Source organism: Pseudophryne corroboree, chromosome 1, assembly GCF_028390025.1.
Source record: "Pseudophryne corroboree isolate aPseCor3 chromosome 1, aPseCor3.hap2, whole genome shotgun sequence".
Lineage (NCBI taxonomy): Eukaryota > Metazoa > Chordata > Amphibia > Anura > Myobatrachidae > Pseudophryne > Pseudophryne corroboree.
The window spans coordinates 626,483,283-626,497,534 of NC_086444.1; positions in this window are offsets into that span (position 1 = coordinate 626,483,283).

Below are 14,252 nucleotides of genomic sequence, written 5' to 3' on the forward strand. Positions count from 1 at the left end.
GTGTTGTAGTCCGGATCTTCCTAGCTCTCCTGTCTGCTACAGTTAATGCAGCTAACTTGGTCTGTCAGTAATATCCTGCAATACATGTTACAGTTTATCCTGCCAGTTCATGTTATAGTTAATCCTGCAAATCTGTCCCATCAATCCTCTCCTGCACACCACACTACAGTCTGTCCTGCAAATTCACGTTACAGTTAATCCTGCAAATCTGGGGCGTCAGTCATCTCCTGCAAATCACGATACAGTCTATCCTGCAAATTCACATTACAGTTAATCCTGCAAATCTGGCTCATTAATCATCTCCTTGAAATCACGCTACAGTTTATCCTGCAAATTCACGTTAGTTACTTTTGCAAACCTGGACCATCAGTCATCTCCTGCAAACCACGCTACAGTTATCCTGTAAATTATGAATACAGTTAATACCGCAAATCTAATCCACCAATCATATATTGCAATCCACATTACAGCTCCTCTTGCAATTTCGTGTTACAGTTAATAATGTAAACCTGGTCCGTGAATCATACCCTTCAAACCCACATAACAGTTAATCCTGGAAATCTGGCCTGTCAATCCTCTCTTGCACACCACACTACAGTCTGCCGTGCAATTTCTCGTTACAGTTAATCCTGCAAATCTGTCCCGTCAGTCATCTCCTGCAAACCACGCTACATTTTATCCTGAAAATTCACGTTACAGTTACTTCTGCAAACCTGGTCCATCAGTCATCTCTTGCAAACCACGCTACAGTTATCCTCCAAATTAACACTACAGTTTATCCTGCAAATTCACGTTACAGTTACTTTTGCAAACATGGACCGTCAGTTATCTCCTGCAAACCACGTTACAGTTATCCTGCAAATTAACATTACAGTTAATCCCACAAATCTAGTCCACCAGTCATATCCTGCAATCCACGTTACAGCTCCTCTTGCAATTTCACTTTAGTTAATTATGTAAACCTGGTTCGTGAATCATATCCTTCAAACCCACATTACAGTTAAACCTTCAGGTCTACATTACAGTTAATCCGGCAAATTTGGTCCGTCAAATCCAGTTTACTCTACTGGTTATAGTCCTCAATTACTGCCGAAGCCATTGTCACTTTGTATTGTAATCCGGATTTTCCCAGCCCACTTGTCTGCTACAGTTAATACAGTTAACTTGGTCTGTCAGTCATATCCTGCAATCCACATTACAGTCTATCCTGCAAGTACATGTTACTGTCAATCCTGCAACCTGGTGGAATATCCTATTAAAATAAGTAATATATCAGCAATCTCTGTGAAATATACAAATAACAGGATACACTTCGAACCTGAATAGAATATATGTCATAACAGCTGCTGGTGTTGATGGAAATTAACCTCATTGAAACAGATACAATATTGAAACGTCTGTAGCAGCATATGAGTCATAGCCAGACAGCATAACTGTGTTGCTAGATAAAGGACACAGACACTGTGTAACGATATTTAATAACAGTTACTTGTGTGGATGGAAATCAATACCAATGATATAACCACAGTATTGAAACCTGGACAGTTAGCCTTGTAGGCAGACTCAGAATACCATAAAAAGAAATATACTGACAGTCCACATGAGTTATATATATATATATATATATAAAAAACAGATCATATTCTGAATCCTAACAGAATATATATTAAGATAGCTGTTTGTGTTGATGAAAATCAAGACTGCCAGAATATATATTACAATAATTGCTGGTATTGATGTAAATGAATCTCATTGAAATAGATATAAGATTGAAACGTCTGTAGCAGCATATGAGTCATAGCCAGACAACATAACTGTATTGCTATATAAAGGACAGAGACACTGTGTATCGATATTTAATAACACTTATCTGTGTGAATGGAAATCAATGCTAATGATATAGCCACAGTATTGAAACATGGACAGTAACATGTGAGTTACAGGGAGATCATATAACAGTGTTATAAATAATGAGGACATAGGGTACAACAACAGTGACAGACTCCCAGCAATATATCACACTCAGATATCCTTACAGGCAGGTTCAGGTAGAATATTGTAAAAAGAAATATACTGACAGTCCACATGAGTTATATAAAAAATAGACCATATTCTGAATCCCAATAAAATATATATTAAGATAGCTGTTTGTGTTGATGAGACACACGAACTCTAATGAGATACATACTATATATATAGCCTATCAGGAGGGATATATAATACGAAAACAGTGTGGCTGCTCAGATTTGCTGCTGTATAATAAATGAGATTGACCCACTAGGGATTTTTATAGTGATTCCCATATACAGGGATCAAGCATAGATGTACTTTACAACATATATATTTGTTATACCAATAACAAGAAATAACATACAAATAATTGTTGGAAATATATGATATATATGTATAGGGCAACAAAGAATAAGACACAGATATTTGCTGAAAATTGCAGAATATTTACTAATAAGCATAAACACAACATATAGAGATTTGGATATTGTGAAGGCATATAGACTCTATAGCTTGCGGACACCCCGTGTGCAGGAAGACATTTATTTTAAATAATTTCTTTATCTTTTCACTTCTATATTTTATCCGATATTTTGCAAATGGTTTTTAACAACTTAAATTAAAAGTTAAATTTTATCATCAGTATTGTGCACCGATATAAGGCAATCTTGTTTTCCTTTTTTGTATATATATCATTCTATCTTGCCTGTGGTAGCACCCCCCAATAAAGATCAGTTATATAAATAAAATAGGAAGTACCTAAGGGGGCCGATTCTAAAGAATAGACGACTTGTGCGACCTTCCTTTCCTTCATCTAATCGTAACTACAGTATGAATAGCAGGAGATGATTGACGGATCTGCTTTGTAGGATTAAATGTGATGTGAACTTGCAGGATAACTGTAGCAAGGTTTGCAGACGATGATAGATGGACCAGGTGTGCAGGATTAACAGTAATGTAAACTTGCAGGATAAACTGCAGTGTGTTTTGCAGAAGATGACTGATGGACCAATTTTGCAGAATTAACTGTAACATGAACTTACAGGATAAACTGTATTATGGATTGCAGGATATGACTGACAGAACAAGTTAGCTGTATTAACTTTATCAGACAGGAGGGCTGAGAAGATCCAGACTATAATAAAAAGTGACAAAGGCTCCTGCAGTAATTGAGGACTATAACCAGCAGGGTAAACTGGATTTTCAAGATATGACTGATGGGCCAAATTTGCAGGATTAACTGTGAAGTAGACCTGCAGGATTAACTGTAATGTGGGTTTGAAAGATATGTTTGATGGACCAGGTTTACATTATTATTTATAAAGTGAACTTGCAAGAGTAGCAGCAACATGGATCACAGGATATGACTGGTGGCCTAGATTTGCGAGATTAACTGTAATATTAATTTGCAGGATAACTGTAGCCTGGTTAGCAGGAGATGACTGATGGACCAGGTTTGCACAAGTAATTTTAATGTGAATTTGCAGGATAACTGTAGCATGGTTTTCAGGTAATGACTGATGGGCCCGATTTGCAGTATTAACTGTAACATGAAATGGCAGGATAAACTGTAATGTGGATTGCAGAATATGACTGATAGACCAAGTTAGTTGTATTAACTGTAGCATACAGGAGAGCTAGGAAGATCTGGACTAAAACACAGGGCAACAAAGGCTCTGGCAGTAATTGAGTACTATAACCGACAGGGTAAACTGGATTTTAAGGATATGACTGACGGACCAAATTTGCCAGATTAACTGTAATGTAGGCCTACAGGATTTACTGTAATGTGGGTCTGAAGGATATGATTCATGGACCATATTTACATTATTAACTAACGCGAAATTGCAAGAGGAGCTGTAATATGGATTTCAGTATTTGACTGGTGGATTACATTTGCGGGATTAACTGTAATATTAATTTGCAGGATAACTGTAGCATGGTTTGCAGGAGATGACTGATGGTCCAGGTTTGCAAAAGTAACTGTAACGTGAATTTGCAGGATAAACTGTAGTGTTAATTTGGAGGATAACTGTAGCGTGGTTTGCAAGAGATGACTGATGGTCCAGGTTTGCAAAAGTAACTGTAACATGAATTTGCAGGATAAACTGTAGCGTGGTTTCACGGAGACCACTAATGGGCCAGATTTGCAGGATTAATTGTAATGTGAATTTGCAGGATAGACTGTATCATGGTTTGCAGGAGATGACTGATGGGTCAGATTTGCAGGATTAACTGTAACGTGAATTTGCAGGACAGACTGTAGTGTGGTGTGCAGGAGAGGATTTATGTGACAGATTTGTAGGATTACTGTAACATGAACTGGCAGGATAAACTGTAACATGTATCGCAGGATTGTTATGCACACCAGTGCCTGCAGGAAAGTACTGGTGTCAGGACTGTTATGCACTCCAGTGCCTGCAGGAATGTACTGGTGTTTGAACTGTTATGCAAAACAAATGGACTTACAGACAGACTGGGGAATATGACATAACGTACACAGAAGGTGATAGGGTAACAAAATACACACAAAGTGAACAGAGAAGCCCAGAGGCTAAGGAACTGGGTATCTCCCTTGTATTAGAACTGCTCAGATGGGAAAAGCAAGATGTTGTGTTTTAATACGTAGAGAACCCGAAATGCTGTTGCTAAGGGCAACAGCAAAACCCTAAAGGGTTACCAACGGGTGTGGCAGTAAACTCCTTGGTCAGAGATGGAATGATAGACACAAGGAGAGTCTCCACAATCCTAATTCTCACTTGCAGTGCACAGGTTCATCTTACTGCCACTAAACTGACCCCTGACACCTAGCACAGTGAGACAGGATTAGACAGGCAAGTCTTAGAATACAGCCGCAAACTTGCTAAGTTCACAGAGTAGTAACAGAACCCCAGCAAGCTAAACGACTGACTCCAGTCTTACTGCTAGGTCTGGATTGGCAGAGTGTAATACCAAATCCCCAGGCCTATTTGCAGTAAGCAACAAACAAATACAAAGCTACACAGTACTGGCTAACTTTCAGAAACTGACTAACCAACAAAGATTCAGCAGCATCTGCTTACCCTGAGAAGAGGCCTTATAAAGCAGGTGCTGTCCACGCCCCACTCAGACCTCACAGACTGTGAGCACAAAAACCAGCACCGGATCCCCTGCCATGCACAGAGCCTATAACCACTGCACAGCAAAAGACCCAAACCGGAGTATCAGCTGCGCTCAGGTTACTCCGCTAGCACTTGTCTCCCGGTTGCCATGACGACGTGGCAGCACAGGGCAGGAGACCCTAACAGTACCCCCCCTCTGACGAGGGGTCAAAGAACCCCTACCACCGGGTTTATCGGGGAACTGCGAGAAGAAAGAGCGTATCAGTCTGGGGGCATGAAGATCACAACTGCGCACCCACGACCGCTCCTCCGGGCCATACCCCTTCCAGTGCACCAAAAATGACAGCCGACCCCGAACCACCTTGGAGTCAAGAATCCTTTCAACAACAAACTCCCTCTGGCCACGTATCAGAAGAGGGGAAGGTCTTCCACTGGAAGAAGGATTACTAATCGCCCGTTTTAAAAGGGAACAATGAAATGTTTTATTGATACCCAAAGAACGGGGCAGATCTAACTGAAATGCCACCGGATTGATAACCCTGGTGATCTTATAAGGGCCGATGAACCGGGGGCCTAACTTATGAGATGGCTGTCTCAACTTCAAATTCTTGGTAGACAACCAGACGAAGTCTCCTAATTTGAAGCTGCAGGGTCTTTTCCGCTTATCAAAAACCCTTTTGGTCACTAATGACACAGACACAAGGGCTTTCTTCACTTTCCGCCAAATACCTCTAAGGACCGAAACCACAGAGGAACCACCAGGCGTGGAGTCCAGGGGGTCAAAAGAATTGGCCTTAGGATGATGCCCATACACACAAAGGAAGGGAGAGATCCCTGTAGCAGAGTGAGCCGCGTTGTTATAGGCAAACTCCGCCATGGACAGATGAGCAACCCAGTCAGTCTGACACTTGGAGACATAACACCTGAGGAACTGCTCCAAGGACTGGTTCACCCTTTCAGTCTGCCCATTAGACTGTGGATGGTAGCCCGACGACAAGCTGACAGAAATCTGGAGATCGGAACAAAATGCCCTCCAGAATTTGGCCACAAACTGGGATCCGCGGTCAGAGACCACATCAAGTGGCAACCCGTGGAGACGCACAACATGCAGCATAAATAATTCAGACAGGCGTCTGGCCGATGGCAGCCCAACCAGTGGAACGAAGTGCGCCATCTTCGAAAACCTGTCAACGACAACCCAGATGGCTGTCATCCCCGAGGATTTGGGCAAGTCCACCACAAAATCCATTGAAATGTGGGTCCATGGCTTAGATGGGATAGAGAGTGGATGTAATGGGCCAACAGGAACCCCTCTAGGAGTCTTATTTCGGGCACAGATGTCACATGCCCGAACCCACTGATCCACATCCTTAGCCACCGAGGGCCACCACACCGCCCTAGATAGCAACTCCCGAGTTCTGGCAATACCCGGGTGACCTGCAGACTTCTTGGCATGGAATTCCAGGAACACTCGCTGTCTTAACCTAGGAGGCACAAACAAAAGACCTACCGGAAGGTCTGGAGGAGCCTGCTCCTGTGCTCTAAGGACTAATGATAAGAGGTCCTGGGTAATGCCCACTTTAATACATGATGGGGAAACAATGGGCAACGGCTCCTCGGTGGTCTCCTGGATTGGAGCAAAACTCCGCGAGAGCGCATCAGCCTTGATGTTTTTTGACCCAGGGCGATATGTTATCAAAAAATTAAAGCGAGCAAAAAACAAAGCCCATCGTGCCTGCCTGGCATTGAGACGCTTCGCTGACTCTAAATATGCCAGATTCTTATGGTCAGTGAGAATTGAGACCACAAACTTAGCCCCCTCAAGCCAGTGTCTCCACTCCTCGAGTGCATCCTTAATAGCCAACAATTCCCGGTTACCCACGTCATAATTCATCTCGGCAGGCGAAAATTTACGGGAAAAGTAAGCACAGGGATGAAGGCGATTATCAGACACTCCCATCTGAGAAAGCACTGCCCCAATACCCATCTCAGAGGCATCCACCTCCACCACAAAAGGACGCTCTGGATCTGGGTGTCGCAGCACCTTGGCCGAAACAAATGCCCTTTTGAGACGGGCAAAAGCCGCTTTAGCCTCACAAGACCAGTGAGCAACATCCGCCCCTTTCTTAGTGAGTGCCACCAAGGGCGCCACTATAGACGAAAATCCAGCGATAAATCGTCTATAAAAATTCGCAAAGCCCAGGAAACGCTGAAGCGCCTTCAAACTAGTGGGCTGCACCCAATCCAGGACTGCCTGTACCTTGGAACCCTCCATTTGGAAACCTTCTGGGGAGATAATATATCCTAGAAATGCGATTTGCTGAACTTCAAATTCGCACTTCTCCAGCTTCGCCCCAAGCCGGTGGTCTCTGAGTTTCTGGAGGACTAAGCGTACATGCTTCCGATGTTCCTCCAGGGAATGGGAGAAGATTAGGATGTCATCTAAGTATACAACTAAGAATCTATCCAAATATTCCCTGAGCACATCATTCATGAAATCCTGGAAGACTGCCGGGGCATTACAGAGCCCAAAAGGCATCACCAAATATTCATAATGCCCTGAGTGGGTATTAAAGGCAGTCTTCCATTCATCCCCCTCTCTTATTCGGATTAGATTGTATGCACCGCGTAGGTCAATCTTAGAAAAAATGGTGGCAGTACGAAGCTGGTCAAACAAGACCGAAATGAGAGGCAGTGGGTATGAGTTTTTAATCGTGATACGGTTCAATTCCCTGAAGTCGATGCAGGGTCGCAACGAACCGTCCTTTTTACCCACGAAGAAGAACCCCGACCCAACTGGAGACTGTGAAGGTCTGATAAATCCCTTAGCCAAGTTCTCCTGAATGTACTCTGCCATAGCCTGAGTCTCAGGACGTGACAGGGAGTACAACCTGCTCTTGGGAAGCTTAGCATTTGGCAACAAATCAATGGCACAGTCATAGGGGCGATGGGGAGGTAGTACCTCTGCAACTTTTTTGGAGAACACGTCCGCAAAATCTGCATAACACCCTGGCAATCCTGGCAAACTTAGCTGCGAGAGCCTGACTGGAAGGCTCAAGCAACTCCTGAAACAATCAGTACCCCAACTAAGAATCTCCCCAGAGACCCAGTCAAATTGAGGATTGTGGGCCCTTAACCAGGGTAACCCCAACACCAATGGGGCAAAAGTACAGACAGTCACATAAAAGGACAATTTTTCAGAGTGTGTGGCTCCAATAAACAAAGAAATCTGGCTAGTGCAAGAGGTAATTTTACCTTGGGATAATGGTTCCCCGTTTAACCCACAAATCTCAATTTCTGATGCCAAGGGTACTAAGGGAACAGAGTGTTTCAGGGCGAATTGGCGGTCCATAAAAACCCCGTCGGCCCCACTGACCACAAAGGCCTCAGTCTTGACAGTTTGACCGAGGATCTTCAAGGTCACCGGAATGATAAAAGTCTTCTTGGGAAATTCTGACTTCTGGCCTGACAGGATATTTCCCATCACCCTCAGGCCCTGAAGTTTTACGGCTTTTCTGGGCATGATACTACCACATGACCTTTATTCCCACAGTACAAACACAACCCCTGCTGTCTCCTCCGCGTCTTCTCACGCGAGGAGAGGCGGGTAGCCCCAATCTGCATAGGCTCCTCGGAAAATTCCTCAGAGTCTGAGGTTCCCTTGGGAAGGAAGGAAATCTCAGTCTCCCTTTCAAGCCTACGCTCTCTCAGCCGTCTATCCACCCGGATGGATAACTGCATGAGCTGATCCAAGCTATCAGGCAAGGGATATTGTACCAGTTGGTCCTTTATCTGGTTAGAAAGACCTCTTCGGTACTGGTGTCTCAGGGCTGGGTCATTCCACTGGGTATCATGGGCCAACCTCCGAAACTCCGTACAGTAAACCTCAACTGGCCTTCGCCCTTGCTTAAGGATCGAAATCTGAGCCTCGGCTGAGGCCGTCTTGTCAGGGTCATCATACAACATGCCCAGTGCCGTAAAAAAAGCATCAACACTTTTAAGCGACGGACAGTCAGGCTGCAACCCATATGCCCAGACCTGTGGGTCTCCTTGTAGCAAGGAAATCACTATGCCCACCCGCTGAATCTCCGACCCAGAAGACTGAGGCCTAAGCCGGAAGTATAGCTTGCAGCTCTCCTTGAAACAAAAGAACTGCGAGCGATCTCCAGAAAAACGATCCGGGAGATTTACTTTCGGCTCCTTAACCCTTGCAGGTGCTGCTGCTGCGGGAGCTCCGCCAGCAGCCTGGGAGGTGTGCATTTTAATGGACAAATCATTAAATTGTCGAGTCAGGACCTGCACCTGATCGACCACCTGTTGCAACGTATTTTGAGGGGTATGCTCCATATTCCCACAAAATTTCAACAGGAGTATTAGGCTGCTGAATATGTTATGCACACCAGTGCCTGCAGGAAAGTACTGGTGTCAGGACTGTTATGCACTCCAGTGCCTGCAGGAATGTACTGGTGTTTGAACTGTTATGCAAAACAAATGGACTTACAGACAGACTGGGGAATATGACATAACGTACACAGAAGGTGATAGGGTAACAAAATACACACAAAGTGAACAGAGAAGCCCAGAGGCTAAGGAACTGGGTATCTCCCTTGTATTAGAACTGCTCAGATGGGAAAAGCAAGATGTTGTGTTTTAATACGTAGAGAACCCGAAATGCTGTTGCTAAGGGCAACAGCAAAACCCTAAAGGGTTACCAACGGGTGTGGCAGTAAACTCCTTGGTCAGAGATGGAATGATAGACACAAGGAGAGTCTCCACAATCCTAATTCTCACTTGCAGTGCACAGGTTCAGCTTACTGCCACTAAACTGACCCCTGACACCTAGCACAGTGAGACAGGATTAGACAGGCAAGTCTTAGAATACAGCCGCAAACTTGATAAGTTCACAGAGTAGTAACAGAACCCCAGCAAGCTAAACGACTGACTCCAGTCTTACTGCTAGGTCTGGATTGGCAGAGTGTAATACCAAATCCCCAGGCCTATTTGCAGTAAGCAACAAACAAATACAAAGCTACACAGTACTGGCTAACTTTCAGAAACTGACTAACCAACAAAGATTCAGCAGCATCTGCTTACCCTGAGAAGAGGCCTTATAAAGCAGGTGCTGTCCACGCCCCACTCAGACCTCACAGACTGTGAGCACAAAAACCAGCACCGGATCCCCTGCCATGCACAGAGCCTATAACCACTGCACAGCAAAAGACCCGAACCGGAGTATCAGCTGCGCTCAGGTTACTCCGCTAGCACTTGTCTCCCGGTTGCCATGACGACGTGGCAGCACAGGGCAGGAGACCCTAACAAGGATATTATTGACAGACCAAGTTAGCTGTATTAACTGTAGCAGAAAGGAGGGCTAGGAAGATCCGGAATACAACAGAGCGACAAGAGCTCCCACAGTAATATATCCTGAAAATTCAGTTTACCCTGCAGGGTATAGTCCTCAGTTATTGCGGGAACCCTTGTCGCTCTGTGTTGTAGTTAAGGTCTATATCTAGCAGGGTAAACTGAATTTTCAGGATAAAACTGATGGACCAGTTTTGCGGGATTAACTGTAATGTGAATTTGCAGGATTAACTATTACCTGGATTGCAGTATATGATTGACGGACGAGGTTTGCATGATTAACTGTAATGCAAACTTGCAGGAAAACTACAGTATGAATAGCAGGAGATGATTGACGATCTGGTTTGTAGGATTAACTGATGTGAAATTGCAGGATAACTGTAGCAAGGTTTGCAGGAGATAACTCTTGGATCAGGTTTGTAGGATTAACTGTAACATGATCTTGCAGGATAAACTGTAGCATGGTTTGAAGGTGATGACTGATGGACCAGGTTTGCAGGATTAACAGTAACGTGTACTTGCAGGATAGACTGTAAAATGGATTGCAGGATATGAGTAACAGACCAAGTTAGCTGTATTAACTATAGCAGACAACTCAGCTGGGAAATTTCGGATTACAATACAAAGTGACAACGGCTGTGGCAGTAATTGAGGACTATAACCGGTAGAGTAAACTGGATTTGCCGGACCAAATTTACCGGATTAACTGTAATGTAGACCTGTAGGATTAACTGTAATGTGGGTTTGAAGGATATGATTCACAAACCAGGTTTACATTATTAACTATCGTGAAATTGCAAGAGGAGCTGTAACTTGGATTGCAGGATATGACTGGTGGACTAGATTTGTGGGATTAACTGTAATGTTAATTTGCAAGATAATTGTAGCGTGGTTTGCAGGAGATGACTGATGGACCAGGTTTGCAGTAGTAACTGTAATGTGAATTTTCAGGATAAACTGTAACGTGGTTTGCAGGAGATGATTGATGGGTCAGATTTGCAGGATTAACTGTAACGTGAATTTGCAGGGCAGACTGTAGTGTGGTGTGCAGGAGAGGATTGATGGGACAGATTTGCAGAATTATCTTCAATGTAGACCTGCAGGATTAACTGTAACGTGGATTTGAAGGTTATGAATGACGGGCCAGGTAAACAGTATTAACTGTAATGGGAATTTGCAGGAGGGGCTGTAGCGTGGATTGCAGGATATGACTGGTGGATGAAATTTGCAGAAATAACTATAACGTGAACTTGCAGGATAAACTGTAGCGTGGTTTTCAGGTGATGACTGACGGCCAGATTTGCAGGATTAACTGTGACATAAAATGGCAGGATAAACTGTATCATGGTTTGCAGGAGATGACTGATGGGCCAGATTTGCAGGATTAACTGTAGCATATAGGAGAGCTAGGGCTATCCGGACTACAACACAGGGCAACAAAGGCTCCGGCAGTAATTGAGGACTATAACTGGCTGGATAAACTGGATTTTCAGGATATGACCGACGGACCAAATTTGCCAGATTATCTGTAATGTAGATTTGCAGGATTAATTGTAATGTGGGTCTGAAGGATATGATTCATGGACCAGGTTTACATTATCAACTGTAGCGCGAAATTGCAAGAGGAGCTGTAATGTGGATTGCAGTATATTACTGGTTGATTAGATTTACGGTATTAACTGTAATATTAATTTGCAGGATAACTGTAGCATGGATAGCAGGAGATAACTGATGGACCAGGTTTGCATGAGTAATTGCAATGTGAATTTGCAGGATAAACTGTAGCGTGGTTTTCAGGTGATGACTGAGGGGCCAGATTTGCAGGATTAACTGTTATATGAATTTGCAGGATAGACTGTATCGTGGTTTGGAGGAGATGGCAGACGGGCCAGATTTGCAGGATTAACTGTAATGTGAATTTGCAGGACAGACTGTAGTGTGGTGTGCAGGAGAGGATTGATGGGACAGATTTGCAGGATTAATTGTAACATGAACTGGCAGAATAAAATTTAACATGTATTGCACGATATTACTGACAGACCAAGTTAACTGTATTAACTGTAGCAGACAGGAGGGCTAGGAAGATACGGACTACAACACAGAACGACAAGGGCTCCCACAGTAATATATCCTGAAAATTAATTTTACCCTGCTAGATATAGTCCTCATATGTTGCGGGAACCCTTGTCGCTCTGTGTTGTAGTTGAGGACTATATCCAGCAGGGTAAACTGAATTTTCAGGATATGACTGATGGACCAGTTTTGCGGGATTAACTGTAATGTGAATTTGCAGGATTAACTATTACCTGGATTGCAGTATATGATTGACGGACGAGGTTTGCATGATTAATTGTAATGCGAACTTGCAGGATAACTACAGTATGAACAGCAGGAGATGATTGACGGATCTCGTTTGTAGGATTAACTGTGACGTGAACTTGCAGGATAACTGTAGCAAGGTTTGCAGGAGATGACTCATGGACCAGGTTTGTAGGATAAACTGTAACATGATTTTAAAGGATAAACTGTAGCATGATTTGAAGGTGATGACTGATGGACCAGGTTTGAAGGATTAACAGTAAAGTATACTTGCAGGATAGACTGTAATGTGGATTGCAGGATATGAGTGACAGACCAAGTTAGCTGTATTAACTGTAGCAGACAAGTGGGCTGGGAAAATCCGGATTACAATCCAAAGTGACATTGGCTCCAGCAGTAATTAAGGACTATAACCGGTAGAGTAAACTGGATTTGACGGACCAAATTTGCCGGACTAACTGTAATGTAGACCTGAACAAATCCCCTCTTGCGCTATAAATGATATGGTATGGCTCAAAGTTCAATAAAAACAAACTGATAATTTCATAAATTCTATATTTTTTAATACATAAAATATATATATTTGAGCGAGTAATCTGTCATCTGTAGCGATGCGTCTCACCATCACCTGGTGGAACGCATACTTCCGGTGTATGGCACGTATGACGCCTCGCGGATAGAGTTTGGTGATGCGGTTCCGGTCCGTGAGACGCATGGAGCGTCCCGGACCTTGGAGTGTGGCGGTTGCGGTGGTGTCGGGTGCCGGGCCCTCGCATTCGGTCACACGCAGGTGGGGAGTGTTGTTTATAGATGTGGGGTGTTTAAACTGGTTTGACTCTGCGGTAATTCTGATGATAGCGTGCAGCGGACGTGACGTTGCGTTCACTTCCGGCCGTTTGGGTTTAAATCCTCCGGCGTCTAGACTGCATGTGTAGAACCAGGTGCCCTTTGACTGTGTGAACATCGTAATGTAAGTATCCACCACCTAGGGGTTATTGACTCTGTCTGTACAGTTGTACCATTGGTGACTGATACTGGTACTGTATACTATCTATTTCAGTAATCATTTTTTGATGCGTTGTGGAATCGAATAGTGGCATACCTGGATACATTCAGACTGGAATGACTGCTGGCATATAGTGAGTAGTTGGTGTTCATCACACTCACATGTTAGATCAGTTTATATTTTTAGTCTCCACTTTCACCTTTCCCTCTTGTGTCTATAGGACGATTTTTTGTGAATTATACTATTGGAAGCCTACACACATTTACCTGTGACGGTACTATTGCTGAGTACGTATGTATTCATATATACGTGTCTTTGAGCTAAATAGCACTGGTTTTGTTTATTTGCTGATATTTTGCACTTATTGGTTTTCCAGGCATTTGAGCAGCATACCAGCTGAGTGGATAGATATTGTCGGGATCTTTTTTCCCCTAAGTGAGGCCTCTATGTAAGCT